The sequence below is a fragment of the Strongylocentrotus purpuratus genome, unplaced genomic scaffold, assembly GCF_000002235.5.
Source record: "Strongylocentrotus purpuratus isolate Spur 01 unplaced genomic scaffold, Spur_5.0 spur5_scaffold_9, whole genome shotgun sequence".
Taxonomy (NCBI): Eukaryota; Metazoa; Echinodermata; class Echinoidea; order Camarodonta; family Strongylocentrotidae; genus Strongylocentrotus; species Strongylocentrotus purpuratus.
Window position 1 is genome coordinate 31,501,730 of NW_022145615.1, and position 14,729 is coordinate 31,516,458.

Below are 14,729 nucleotides of genomic sequence, written 5' to 3' on the forward strand. Positions count from 1 at the left end.
TATTTGTATATAATTCTTAACACATTTTTATTATTTATAAATAATGACAAAGAACGTTTCATTATTTATATATAATTGCCATTATTTATAAATAATTACAATTCACACTTTCATTATTTATATATAATAAAAAGCGTATTTCAATTATATAATATATAATGAAAAGCACATTTCCATTATATAATATATAATGAAAAGCCATTTCCATTATATAATATATAATGAAAAGTGTATTTCCATTATATAATATATAATGAAACGCACATTTCCATTATATAACATATAATGAAAAGCGTATTTCCATTATATAATATATAATGAAAAGCACATTTCCATTATATAATATATAATGAAAAGCACATTCCATTATATAATATATAATGAAAAGCACATTTCAATTATATAATATATAATGAGAGGCGTATTTCCATTATATAATATATAATGAAAAGCACATTTCCATTATATAATATATAATGAACAGCGCATTTCCATTATATAATATATAATGAAAAGCGCATTTCCATTATATATTAAATAACGATTGTGTATGCAAATGTCAATGGTTGGTAACGCCCATAATATGAATATTCATGAGCTTGACTGATATTATTATCCTCTATTCCAGGCACCTTTCCATTTTGTGTTCTTTGTGCATTCTTATCAGAAATCCTACGTGCGGTAAATAAGTCTCTGTATCACCATTCTCCTTCTTATTTGTATGCAGATTTGGTTATAATGATTGATAACTGTAATCATCCTCATTATTTTAATAAGAAATTTTTCTATCTGTGATGGAAGTTTTTATGTACGATTGCCTGATCTGAAGACAAGACTTTCGCTGCATGCATATTTAATGTATGACGTCACCCACACAGAGTGAGAGCTCGAAGTTTTCTTTGAAAGTTTGATGGTGAGTACAGCTGTAATTACGTTCAAATCTCGTAAATTGAATCATATTTATAAACATATCTGCTGTAGGTATGAATCTGCTGATTTGTCTGTACATTATGAAGTGGTTTAAAATGGTTATATCTGATGAATTTAGGAGTAATCTACACTCGAACTTTTGATTCGTTATTTATCGTCGTGAGAAATATTTCAGCTCGATTGCCATCGTCACTCCTTGATCCTTGGCCCAAACTTTCGGGCGAGACCCTCTCTGAAAATTAGATACGAGTATAGGGTCTATAGGCAGATCACTTCACTAGCGCTAGCTGCATCAATGATCCAAGCTTTTTGTTACTTTTAGGTCCAACTGTTGAAAAACTACTTTCATAGTTGGGTCAGAAGAAAGTTAATAGCTAACACTAAGCATGGTCACAGTTGACATGAGTTGTGAACAAGCGCCAAAATTTGGACCAGATACCGAGATAGTTAGACGAGTACGAGAGTAGAAAATTTGAGGCCTAGGCCTACAGACCAGTAAATAATTGGACTACCTGTGAACAGGCGCGGATCCAGGATTTCTTAGGGGGGGGGGGGGCCCAAATTTGAAATTATGTAAGCCAAATTTTGGTACGTAATAGTGACACCGGCAGTGGCGAAATGAGCAAAAACCGGGAGGGGGGAGGGGGGGGGGGGGAGGGGGGTAGACAAAAAAATCTGCACCACCCCACTCTTACATGCAGGTTCCGCTAAACGTTTCTCTAAGTAGGTGGGGGGGGGGGGGGGGGGGGGAGGTATTTACGATCAAGTAGAGCGTTGTGAAATTGGCGTGGTGTCTAAGGGCGAAGAACCTGCGGGGGTCTAGGGGTGGAACCCCCAGAAGCTCAGGGGTATAGGCATTTAATTGCGGTCAGATGAGCATATCAGCATACCTTATTTGTGACACTGGCAGGACACTAATTGGCGTTACTATTCTTTCTTTCTTTATGAATTTGCCATTGTCCCACAAACGCATTAAAAAGTATAATTTATTAAACATTGAGGAAAAATCTCGGAAAATTATGTCATTTCAGCAACATTTGTAAATCACCGGTAATCACCGGTATCGAATTAGAAATAAACCATGTTTGAATTATATTTGGGGGGCATCTGTCACCCCCCCCCCCAAGTCCCCTTCCCCATCAGTATGCCAGTACCCCTCCCCCCGATCTACACGTAACTGATCCCCCCTACCTTTCTTCTTTCTCTTTTTTTCTTTCCCTTTCTCTCCTATTTTCCTTTCCTTTCCCTTCCTACTCTCTGTTTTAGGTTTGCTAGGGGGAGGCAAGGGCCTTTTGGCCCCCCCTCCCCGATCCACACATTGTTGGTGGGATTAATCGCAACTGTTCTCCCCTTCTTATCACCCTTTTCTTTTCTTCTTCCTCTTTTTTGTTCCCTTTTAGCTCTCCTCTATCCCTTTCCCTTCCTTCTCCTTTTTTTTTTTTGGGGGGGGGGGGAGGGAGGAGGCAAGGGCCTTTGCCCCCCCCCCCCCCCCCCCCCCGAACTACAACTTGTTGGCGGGAAAATTGCAACTGATTTCCCCCTTCTTTTCTTCTTCCTCTTTTTTTCCTTCTCTTTTCCTTCTCTTTATCCCCTCTTTACTTTTTTTCTTTCCCTTTCCTTCCTTCTCTTTTATTTTTTGATGGGGGGAGGGGGAGAGGTTACAGCTGGGAGGCAAGGCTCTTTTGGCCCCCCAATCTCCTTCTTTTCCCCCTTTTCTTTTCCTCTTCCTCTTCTTTCTTTCCCTTTCTCTCCTTTTTCCCTTCTTTCCTTATCTCTCTCTCTCTCCTTTTTTTTTTGCGGGTGGGGGGGGGGGGGGGGGGGCCCCCCTGGATCCGTGCCTGCCTGTGAATGTGATACTCGTAGTCGTACAGAGTCTCATAGCTTTCTAACAAATTAAAACACGATTCCCCAAATTAGACTACACTGTATACAGGGGTACGTATAGTGGTGCCTGTGTGTTTCTTAAACTCTTTGATGGCTTAGCCTAATTTGCCTCTGCTCTAGGCTCTATCTTTGAATTTTTGTTTGCTGTAAACACGATTAAGTTTTCTCTGTCATATATAGATCTAGGTCCATACCTTTTTTGCGTTTTTTCAATTTGATAGAATGAACTGTTACGAGACATGCATCTAGATCATCTAGAGACTGTAGATCAACTAGATCTGGATCAAGAAATTGAATATAAATTTCAATGTTAGATAATGAAGGAGGGCTTTTTTGGTAAAGAGAAAATCCAAATTAAAATAGAACAGTTAATTCTGCAAATGCTCATCAATGTTTAAATGATCATGCTCATTTCCTTTTTTTCTAAGAATTAAATCCCCCCCCCCCCTCTCTTTTACAGGAAAATGTACAGAGACTTGTCGCAGTTAATGCAGTACCAAATGCTTGCTTTCTTGGAGTATGTGCTTGAAACAAGAATGTCCTGGAGAAAACAGACCACCACAAGAGAAGGTAAACATATTTACTTTTGATCTAACTTGATCTGTTTAGTTTTTTCAAGTAAAACAAAATTTTGAATAGGTGAGGTCAAGGTCAAACTGAAGGGGATGCAAAGGGCTGGTTTGAGAAGTATGTATTCATGGGATGGCTATGTATGAATCCACATGTCTACTAACACGTTGCTGAAGTGTTTCCCTTTTTAGAATTAACATTTTAAGCTCATGTGCAGGGGAAAAAAGGGGGGGGGGGGTCCAATACATGAAAAGGAACAACAAGCAAAAAAAAAAAATAACAATTGACCTTCAAATTTTGCTGAAAAAGTAAACGTTAAAGACAACTAAAATATTAAATAGTGCTATTTATTTCAAATTTGGTTAATATTTATTGAATTGTTTATAATTCTGTTCCAGGGATTGAGAAGGAGGGCTTCCTGTTGACAGATCAGGGGGTGCCTTGAGGTTCCACTCTTGATGTTCTGCCCCTTACCTGAAAGCGATGGCCTCTTGTGCCTGACATATTAGGAGCAAAGCACAATGGACTGGTAATTAATAATGAATATTGCAATGGTATTTTTTAAATCTGGTAAAGAAACAGATAAAGTCATAGCAAGTGAGCCTGTCATGGCATTTCGAGTGACCAAACATTTGCTCCTGCAACGACTGCTCAAGGCTTTATTTGTCAAATGTGTAGGGTTAGGCCGAGGGTTGCAATTGGGATTGAGGTTAGGTGTAGGGTAAGGTCTAGTGTTGGATCCCGGGATGAAATTGATGTTGAGCAAATGTCTTGAGGAACAAGTGTCGTACAATCAGATTTTCCAGGTGCTGGTGGAGCTGTATGTATTGATACTCATCATTGGCAGTTTAAAAATCTTCCTTTGTATTAGTAAACTAAAAATACACTGACCCCCAGTTTGTGAAACGTGTATCTGATTTTTACGACCTGCTCTATTGTTTAGTGGTTATGTTGTAACACAAAATGAATTCTTAATCTTAATCCTGGATCCATAGCTAAGCGTAATATTAACCCTAAAGCTAATATAAAACCCTATCACAACTTGAGCAATAACCATATATCTTGATGAAATAAAGCTTGTGTTAAGCATTGGCAGACCCAAAGTCAGGTTATCCTAAATTCCTTTCTACATACTGCTATTGTACAAAGTTGATATTTAAGTACATCCCATTGCAAGTTCTAAAATTTCTGTAAAAACCTTACCCTGCTGCAAGATGATAGTGTGTGAAGTAAGTTGGCTCATAGTAGAGCATGAATTATTACCTGCAATTCTCAACCAATACACCCTTGCCACCTGCAATCCATCTCACTTTCATAATATATTCCTTAAACAACATTAACTGAAGTTCAAAATTTTGATTAGTGATTAAGAAAGGCTACAAAGAATTGTATTCTTTTTCACACTCGTATAATAGAGGGGGAGGGGGGGGGGGCAGCCTAGCAGTACAAGATCAAATGATCTTATATGATTATATCCTGCAAGTGTGATAAAGAAAAATATGTTTGTGTACTAAAAGTGAAACAAAAACAAATCACTGGAAACTTTTGGTTGTTAATAACTCAAAAGTTACACTCAAATCAAAACGAGGTTTTCAAAGCTTAAAGTTTAAGGATGTAAATTCTATGCCATTTCTATGAATGCTAATTGCTATTCTTAAAGCCCCACTGTCCTACTTGCTCTCTCTATATAGAAAACTTCCCCAATCGGTGTCTGTTGGTCCCCCATGATCCTCTCTTTCTTATGTTAGTTGAGAGCTGAGTTGATGAGATAGCCACCTGTCAGTGACCTGGCTGGGTGGTCTAATCCCTTCTGGCCCAGTAGTATTGACGGTCTTTAAAACAATGGTCGGAATGTTTGATTAGATCTTTTACTCAGACATGTAGTATATTAGTAATAAAATACATGTTTGGCAATATGGTATTTCATTTCAGACCATAATGAGAAGTAATATTTTAATCTGGGATCTCTCGTTGGCACAGAAAATAAGGAATGTACTCCTGTTGAGCAAACAGTGAATTTATATAAAACTAATAGCCCTTTGAAGATTACTAGAAGAAGAAAAACAACAAGAAAGAAGAAAAAGAAATATACTTGTGATGTCAGCTTTAGAACTTAAAGTGCTTGTAACAATATTGGATTTTGTTTTCTTCTTTCAATTTACATTTTATTCATGAACAGCTGGCTTTGGAATTGGTTACAAAGATACAAGTGGACTTGTCTGTAGTAGTTGCTGAAGAGGAGCAGTCAGCACAAGGAGCGTGTGCCTCCAAAACAATGTGGGAACTTCTCCCAAGTTCATCTCAAATCACAAGGCTCTTCAGGAATCAAGATGTAACAATGGAGGTTGAGAAGGAGTTTGCGACCCTCCTGATTTGGACTACTCGCTATATACATTCTCAAACAATGGATTGTAGCACTTCTGCACAAAACTCAACAAGTCATGATTGAGGAAAACGCAACAAATACTCAGTTGAGCATTGATTTATGTGACTGGTATTAGGGTAGGTTTCAGCTTGGTAATTTTATATAAACTATGTCCCAAAAGAACCTCATTGGTCCTTATGGTTCCACGCCACAAGCTGCTCCCTCCCCTGTTTCGGTATACCGAACCCAGACTATCAAGGGATCAAATGAATTAAAATCCACACTTGATTACAAATGAATTGATCTTTTGAATATTGTCATCATTTCAGGGTGGTTTTGGTTACGGGTTAGTGTGAGCTTTCTGTGCGTAAAATTGAGGGTACTTCGTGCGGAGATCAGTGAATGGATATTTCATGTACAATGCAAGAGAGGTGTCTATCTTCATTGGAATTCAGGATGTGAATTCCAATGAAGATGGCTTGTTTATAAGGAGAGAAGCAAGATAGATTGATGTAAACTTAATGACATCAGGGAATGTTTGCCTGTATTGTTTGAATGACACGGATATTGAATAACATGAAGTTAAGTGGAAAGAATGGCATAATATATTCGATTTGTACACCATCCTATTGAACTTTTTTGAATAGCATTATATGATAACATTTGTGCACAGGTCTATGGAAAACCAGTAAGTGGCATATACAATAAGATCATTTACCGCAGCTCAAGGAATACCGTAGATATCACTTACAGCAGTTGCTGCTATTTGTGCCCACATGCATATTAATATCAAACAGTTGAAGCTAAAACTAATATAATCTAATTAACAGGGTTTTTTTCTCCAATTATCATAACAAGAGAGAAAAACATACTTTTATAATAACTTCCATTATTTCTTTATTTGATCCACAAGACCGAGTAGTCCAGCCCTTGTGAATCTGTATGTTCTCCAGATTTCATTGTCAGGGCCTATCAGGGGGAGGGGGGGGGGGGCGGATCTAGCTTTTTGCTAAGGGGGGGGGGGGGGTTGTCCCTATGACGATGCAGAGCATCGCCCACGAGCCGCATAGCGGCGAGGCGATTAACGCATTTATAAGATGGATTTTTTTTTTCTCTCTCTCTCTCGCTGTCTCACTGCATCATAAATTTTTCATTTTCACAACATCAACATCTCTCACCATTAAACAGTTCTCTCATTTCCTTTCCTTTCTCTTTTGCTCTCTCTCTCTCTCTGAACTCTCACATTCTGTTTCCAGATTTTTTCCACATATGATTCTATTTATCCAACCATATATGCACACTAAAAAGAAAAGATATGAAGGGAATACTGTATATAAGATAATAAACATGTTTAATTTATTCATTTTCTTACAACAAACTAATATGTTTACAGATTATAACATTGATGGTCAAATATTAAGCACAAATGACCTCATCTGCTACTTCCATTTGTAGATTACTTTTTTCTTTAAAAATTCAACAAAGCATACTTAGGCTAAATCTGAGCACTATTTTTTTCTCCAGGGAATGTATTGTATCATGACCTGCATCCTTATTATAAAACACATTATAAAAACATGCTGATTTCTTTTAAAAAAAATATATATACCTATGACTCAATGATTGCAATTTTTTCCAGAGAAACAATAATACTGTACAATAGTATATAACATCCTTTAGTGTGATGGTTACTCCGTGGTCCACACACGCACCAAGGTATATCAGACCTTTTATTAACAGTTGCTTGTTTTATACAATATATAAATCATACTCATAGGCCCATTACCAAATGTTATAATTATTATCAATAAACAGAAATTGATAAAAGATGACCCCTCCCCAAAACTCTTATATTCCAAAAGTTTGATCTTGGCTGACAGGTGGTAACTTGAGTACTTGACTACATCTTATTTGCCCTATAGACACATACTTAAAATGGATGCCTTGGCAAAGCCTCAGTTTTATAAATGATTGCTTGACTTAGACTGCCGATGAACATATTTCTTGTGTATTTATCTACACCATTAACTTTTCTCCACATCGTGCTGTCAGATCGAGATGCTTTGGTGTGATATACTTAATATTTTACATCATGTTTTTAATGAACTCCTACCTTGCTTAGTTATGCAGACATTGGGCCCTTTTTTTAAAACTTGCGATAGCAGTGGAAAGGATGTGCATAAAAGAAGAGGCGGGACTACCATGTACTACTACAACATGGGTAAAATTGCATCATTGTATTATACCTTGGTTCCTGGTTACCTCTCCTTGGTAGTTTGAAAACTATGTTTCAGTACCGGTAATCATTGTAATAGTGTTTCTGTTTCATGGTGTCACTAGTGTGGTTGTGTGTATGAAGGCCAAATTTTCTATTTTCCTGCTTCGCCTGTCCACAATCACTAAACAATTTGAGCTGAAATACAGGGCCTAATATACAAGGTGATTAAAAAATTAAACATACTGCTTGCAAGGTGAAGTTACACGTACTGCTTGAAGAGAATTGTGAATGATATTTATCTATTGGGAGTTTGACCAAATCCAGGTTAAAAAATTTCAGCTTCGGAGGGGGGCACATTACCCCTCAACCCCCCCCCCCCCCCCCTGTGCGCGCTTTTGACTGATGTGTCCCCCCCAGGAGTGGCGGAGCGTCTTCCAAAGTGGGGGGGGGGGGGCACCAACAAAATAGGCACTTTCTGGAAAAAAGGGAATCTCAAAGTGAAAATATCCATTTTTTTAGACAATGGTATATACCCCTACATTGTGATTACATTATCAGGGACGATTTCAACATTTGTTTCTCTTTATACACCATACAAGATATTGCTTAAGTATCAGTTTGGTGTGATGGTCTGAAAATTGATTTGCGAGCGAGGAAAATTTTAAGTTTTGTGAGTTCGCAGTACAAAAATTTCATCTTATTAAGAGGGAAAAACCCAATCCTAATGGGGTTATAAGCACATTCTCACCATGGAAGACTGAAAAGACCTTTAATAAGTAACGTAATTATATCATCTATAAATGCGAGCGAGCTTTGGGGGGAGTTACTCTTAGTCGCTTGAAATTAGGGGCGCGTTTAATGATGAGAGAAAAAGGGGACACTAAAGGGATAAGGGGAAAAGGAGCATGTGTCATGTAAAAAGGGTAATTATCAGAGGTGAAAATGGGGCACTTCTTAGACCTACAGAAAGAGCCACTCACCAGGAATGAAGAAAGGCACTTTTGAGAATGGGAAATGGCATTTTTCAACGGAATAGGGGCACCCACCAGATTTTGATAGGGGCATGTATGAAAAGGGGATAGGTCCCTTTGGTATTGGAAAGGAAAAGAGGCACGTATCATTGTTAAAAGGGAATTTATCAAAAGGTGAAAAGAGATGCTAGTCTTATTGCGCATGAAAAGGGGCACTGACCAGATAATAGATATGAAAAGGGTTACTTAAAAAAAAAAGGAAAAAGTGCAATAGTTTTAAAACAAGGTAAACGCTCTCGGCGGTCTCGTCTGCATTATGCAATTCGAAATGATGAAAAATTGAGGTTGGAACATTATTTATAGGCAGGGTGGCCCATTAGCAGGACCCCAAAAATGAAATCCTCTGAATATAATCATCATTTTGAAGTGAATATTGACTAAGAATCATCAGAAGAATTATTTACTATTAATTGTACCATGATTGATAACTTGAATGAAATATGAACAAATTAATTAAAAAAATTGATTTATTAATTCTCATATTAATTAAGTTGTGAAAACATAATACAAGTCTGCTGACCTAAAATGAGCTTTGACCTTGTAACCTTTGACCTTGTGACCTGGAATTTGTGTCATATGATTTGTGATACATGAAAACCCTTGGGTACAAGTTTCATGGAATTTGAACAAACAATTTTGAAAATATGCTAAAAATTCAATATCTTCATGTTGATGCCACAACAAAGTCTAGGTTTGTTGACCTAAAATGACCTTTGACCTTAACTTAGTGACCTGAAATTCTACTCACATGATTGTGGATACTTGATAACCCTATAGTCCAAGTTTCATTGACTAAGAACTTATACTTTCAAAATTATATTAAAAATTCAAAAACTTAAAGATGAAGTTGAGTTCTGGTCATGCGATTGCATTGTGAAAGAAACGGTGTGGAATCGACCAGAAAAGGTTGATCATCTAGCATATAACAATTTGTGTGTATTGCAAGGTTCTGGAATCATCAAAATGATAAGAAATTTGGCCAAGTCTTGGGAAAGTTACAAACACTGTACACAGAAAGATATATATGGTACACAACAAACACATGGCGTAAAAATCCTACCCCCGAGTTTTACGATGTTACATGACATATTTAGAATATGAAGGCATTTGAAGAGCCATGCTTTTCAGGGAACATGTCTTATCTGATGTTCTTCCACACTTGCATAATAAGAATCATAACGCTCACAAATTATTTTTCACCTCTTCCCAGTACTCAACCTTCTCTTTAACCTTAGGTTAAGTTTTCGATGATGATGCCACAACATAGTCCAAGTCTATTGACCTGAAATGACCTTGACTTTGTGACCTGAAATTCTACTCACGTGATTGGGAATACTTGATAACCCTATAGTCTAAGTTTCATTGACTAAAAACTTAAACTTTGAAAATTATATCAAAAATTCAAAAACTTAACCTTAAGTTAAGTTTTTGATGTTGACACCGTCGCCGTCGCCGCCGCCGTCACCGGAAAAAGCAGCGCCTATGTCTCACTTTTTGCTCGTAGGCGAGACAAAAAGGGAGGTGCAGATCAGATTTTAATAGGGGCATTTATTGGAGGTGAAAGGGGGCTATTATGAGAACGGGGAAGTGGCTCTTATTAAAAAGAAAAAGAGGCACATGTTAAAGTAAACAAGGCACTTATGAGAGATGAAAAGGGGTAATTATGAGAAGGGTAAGGGGTACTTATGATCAGAAAAAAGAGCATTTATTAGGAAGGAAAAGGGGGCATGTCAAATAAAAGTGGCAGTTATTAGAGACAAAATGGGACACTCATCAGAGATGAAAAGAGCACTAATCAGGAGATGGAGGGGGCACTTATCAAAAGTGAAAGGGGGCATTTCTCGTAGTTGAAAAGGGGCACTTACTAGAGATTAAAAAGGACAGTTATGAGAATGGAAAATGAACACTTATTGCAAAGAATAATGGGAACTTGTCGGAGGATAAGGGGCACTTATCAGAGGTGAAATGGGGAAGGGGCAATTTTACAAATTAATAAGGGAACTTGTCAAAGTAATATGGCACTTTACCTATGTGAAAAGGCCATAAAAGGGGCATACTGGGGGTACTTGAAAAAGTGGGGGGGGGGGGGGGGCACTGACCCCTCCCCCCTGGCTAACAACATATCTCCGCCACTGGTTATGAAGTTTATAATACCAAGGTTTTGATACCCAGTCGCAGCTCCAGCAGTTCATTGAAGAGGCTAAGTAGAACTTCATAGTCCATACTGTACATGTATGTCTGTTGAATGAAAAGAGAAGAGAATGAAAGTAAAACATTGATACCTACATCATACATGTATCTCTGTTGGAACATAAAAATGTCTTGCATGTACATTGTAGGACTAGGCCTCAAATTTTTTCATGTGGAATCATACATAGCCATCCCATTAATACATACTTCTCAAACCAGCCCTTCGCATCCCCTCCAGCTTGGCCTTGACCTCACTCATTTCAAAATGTTGTTTTACTTGAAAAATATAAACAGATCAAGTTAGATCAAAAGTAAATATGTTTACCTTCTCTTGTGGTGGTCTGTTTTCTCCAGGACATTCTTGTTTCAAGCACATACTCCAAGAAAGCAAGCATTTGGTACTGCATGCATTAACTGCGACAAGTGTCTCTGTACATTTTCCTGTAAAAGAGAGGGGGGGGGGGGAATTTAATTCTTAGAATAAAAGGAAATGAGCATGATCATTTAAACATTGATGAGCATTTGCAGAATTAACTGTTCTATTTTAATTTGGATTTTCTCTTTACCAAAAAAGCCCTCCTTCATTATCTAACATTGAAATTTATATTCAATTTCTTGATCCAGATCTAGTTGATCTACAGTCTCTAGATGATCTAGATGCATGTCTCGTAACTGTTCATTCTATCAAATTGAAAAAAACGCAAAAAAGGTACGGACCTAGATCTATATATGACAGAGAAAACTTAATCGTGTTTACAGCAAACAAAAATTCAAAGATAGAGCCTAGAGCAGAGGCAAATTAGGCTATGCCAACAAAGAGTTTAAGAAACACACAGGCACCACTATACGTATCCCTGTATACAATGTAGTCTAGACTGAATATTTTTTTTTTGGGGGGGGGGTCGTGTTTTAATTTGTTAGATAGCTACAAGACTCTGTACGACTACGGGTATCACATTCACAGACAGGCGCGGCCGAGCGGGCCTTGGCCCCCCCCCCCCCCCCCCCCCCATCCGCAAAAAAAAAAAAAAAAAAAAAAAAAAGAGAGAGAGAGAGCAGGAAAAGAAGGGAAAAAGGAGAGAAAGGGAAAGAAAGAAGAGGAAGAAGAAAAGAAAATGGGGAAAAAAGGAGATCAGGGGGCCGAAAGGGCCTTGCCTCCCAGCTGTAACCTCTCCCCCTCCCCCATCAAAAAATAAAAGAGAAGGAAGGAAAGGGAAAGAAAAAAAGTAAAGAGGGGATAAAGAGAAGGAAAAAAGAGGAAGAAGAAAAGAAAGGGGAAATCAGTTGCAATTTTCCCGCTAACAAGTTGTAGTTCGGGGGGGGGGGGGGCAAGGCCCTTGCGTCCTCCTCCCTCCCCCCTCCCCCCCCCCCCAAAAAAAAAAAGGAGAAGGAAGGGAAAGGGATAGAGGAGAGCTAAAAGGGAACAAAAAAGAGGAAGAAGAAAAGAAAAGGATGATAAGAAGGGGAGAACAGTTGCGATTAATCCTGCCAACAATGTGTGGATCGGGGAGGGGGGGGGGGCCAAAAGGCCCTTGCCTCCCCCTAGCAAACCTAAAACAGAGAGTAGGAAGGGAAAGGAAAGGGAAATAGGAGAGAAAGGGAAAGAAAAAAAGAGAAAGAAGAAAGGTAGGGGAGATCAGTTAAGTGTAGATCGGGGGGGGGGGGGGGGGGGGGGGGGGCACTGGCGTACTGATGGGGGGGGGGGGGGGGGGTGACAGATGCCCCCCAAATATAATTCAAACGTGGTTTATTTCTAATTGATACCGGTGATTACCGGTGATTTACAAATGTTGCTGAAATGACATAATTTTCCGAGATTTTTCCTCAATGTTTAATAAATTATACTTTTTAATGCGTTTGTGGGACAATGGCAAATTCATAAAGAAAGAAAGAATAGTCACGCCAATTAGTGTCCTGCCAGTGTCAAAAATAAGGTATGCTAATATGCTCATCTGACCGCAATTAAATGCCTATACCCCTGAGCTTCTGGGGGTTCCACCCCTTGACCCCCGCAGTTTCTTCGCCCTTAGTCACCACGCCAATTTCACAACGCTCTACTTGATCGTAAATACCCCCCCTCCCTCACCTACTTAGGGAAACGTTTAGCGGAACCTGCATGTAAGAGTGGGGTGGTGCAGATTTTTTTCAAATTTGGGCCCCCCTAAGAAATCCTGGATCCACGCCTGTTCACAGGTAGTCCAATTATTTACTGGTCTGTTGGCCTAGGCCTCAAATTTTCTACTCTCGTACTCGTCTAACTATCTCGGTATCTGGTCCAAATTTTGGCGCTTGTTCACAACTCATGTCAACTGTGACCATGCTTAGTGTTAGCTATTAACTTTCTTCTGACCCAACTATGAAAGTAGTTTTTCAACAGTTGGACCTAAAAGTAACAAAAAGCTTGGATCATTGATGCAGCTAGCGCTAGTGAAGTGATCTGCCTATAGACCCTATAGGCCTACTCGTATCTAATTTTCAGAGAGGGTCTCGCCCGAAAGTTTGGGCCAAGGATCAAGGAGTGACGATGGCAATCGAGCTGAAATATTTCTCACGACGATAAATAACGAATCAAAAGTTCGAGTGTAGATTACTCCTAAATTCATCAGATATAACCATTTTAAACCACTTCATAATGTACAGACAAATCAGCAGATTCATACCTACAGCAGATATGTTTATAAATATGATTCAATTTACGAGATTTGAACGTAATTACAGCTGTACTCACCATCAAACTTTCAAAGAAAACTTCGAGCTCTCACTCTGTGTGGGTGACGTCATACATTAAATATGCATGCAGCGAAAGTCTTGTCTTCAGATCAGGCAATCGTACATAAAAACTTCCATCACAGATAGAAAAATTTCTTATTAAAATAATGAGGATGATTACAGTTATCAATCATTATAACCAAATCTGCATACAAATAAGAAGGAGAATGGTGATACAGAGACTTATTTACCGCACGTAGGATTTCTGATAAGAATGCACAAAGAACACAAAATGGAAAGGTGCCTGGAATAGAGGATAATAATATCAGTCAAGCTCATGAATATTCATATTATGGGCGTTACCAACCATTGACATTTGCATACACAATCGTTATTTAATATATAATGGAAATGCGCTTTTCATTATATATTATATAATGGAAATGCGCTGTTCATTATATATTATATAATGGAAATGTGCTTTTCATTATATATTATATAATGGAAATACGCCTCTCATTATATATTATATAATTGAAATGTGCTTTTCATTATATATTATATAATGGAATGTGCTTTTCATTATATATTATATAATGGAAATGTGCTTTTCATTATATATTATATAATGGAAATACGCTTTTCATTATATGTTATATAATGGAAATGTGCGTTTCATTATATATTATATAATGGAAATACGCTTTTCATTATATATTATATAATGGAAATGGCTTTTCATTATATATTATATAATGGAAATGTGCTTTTCATTATATATTATATAATTGAAATACGCTTTTTATTATATATAAATAATGAAAGTGTGAAT

General features: G+C 37.9%; 2 long non-coding RNA genes across 2 annotated transcripts; one reads left to right on the plus strand and one right to left on the minus strand.

The window, feature by feature from the left end:
- The first annotated feature begins 535 nt into the window (after nucleotides 1-535).
- Nucleotides 536-3,903, plus strand: LOC115920765. Its single transcript, XR_004062528.1, has 3 exons — nucleotides 536-913; nucleotides 3,275-3,384; nucleotides 3,783-3,903. It is a non-coding gene; the product is annotated as an uncharacterized LOC115920765 (long non-coding RNA).
- A 7,078-nt stretch (nucleotides 3,904-10,981) lies between these two features.
- Nucleotides 10,982-14,282, minus strand: LOC115920487. The gene is made up of 3 exons (XR_004062373.1): nucleotides 13,917-14,282; nucleotides 11,514-11,629; nucleotides 10,982-11,236 (listed from the first exon to the last, which is right to left on the minus strand). It is a non-coding gene; the product is annotated as an uncharacterized LOC115920487 (long non-coding RNA).
- Nucleotides 14,283-14,729: the final 447 nt, after the last annotated feature.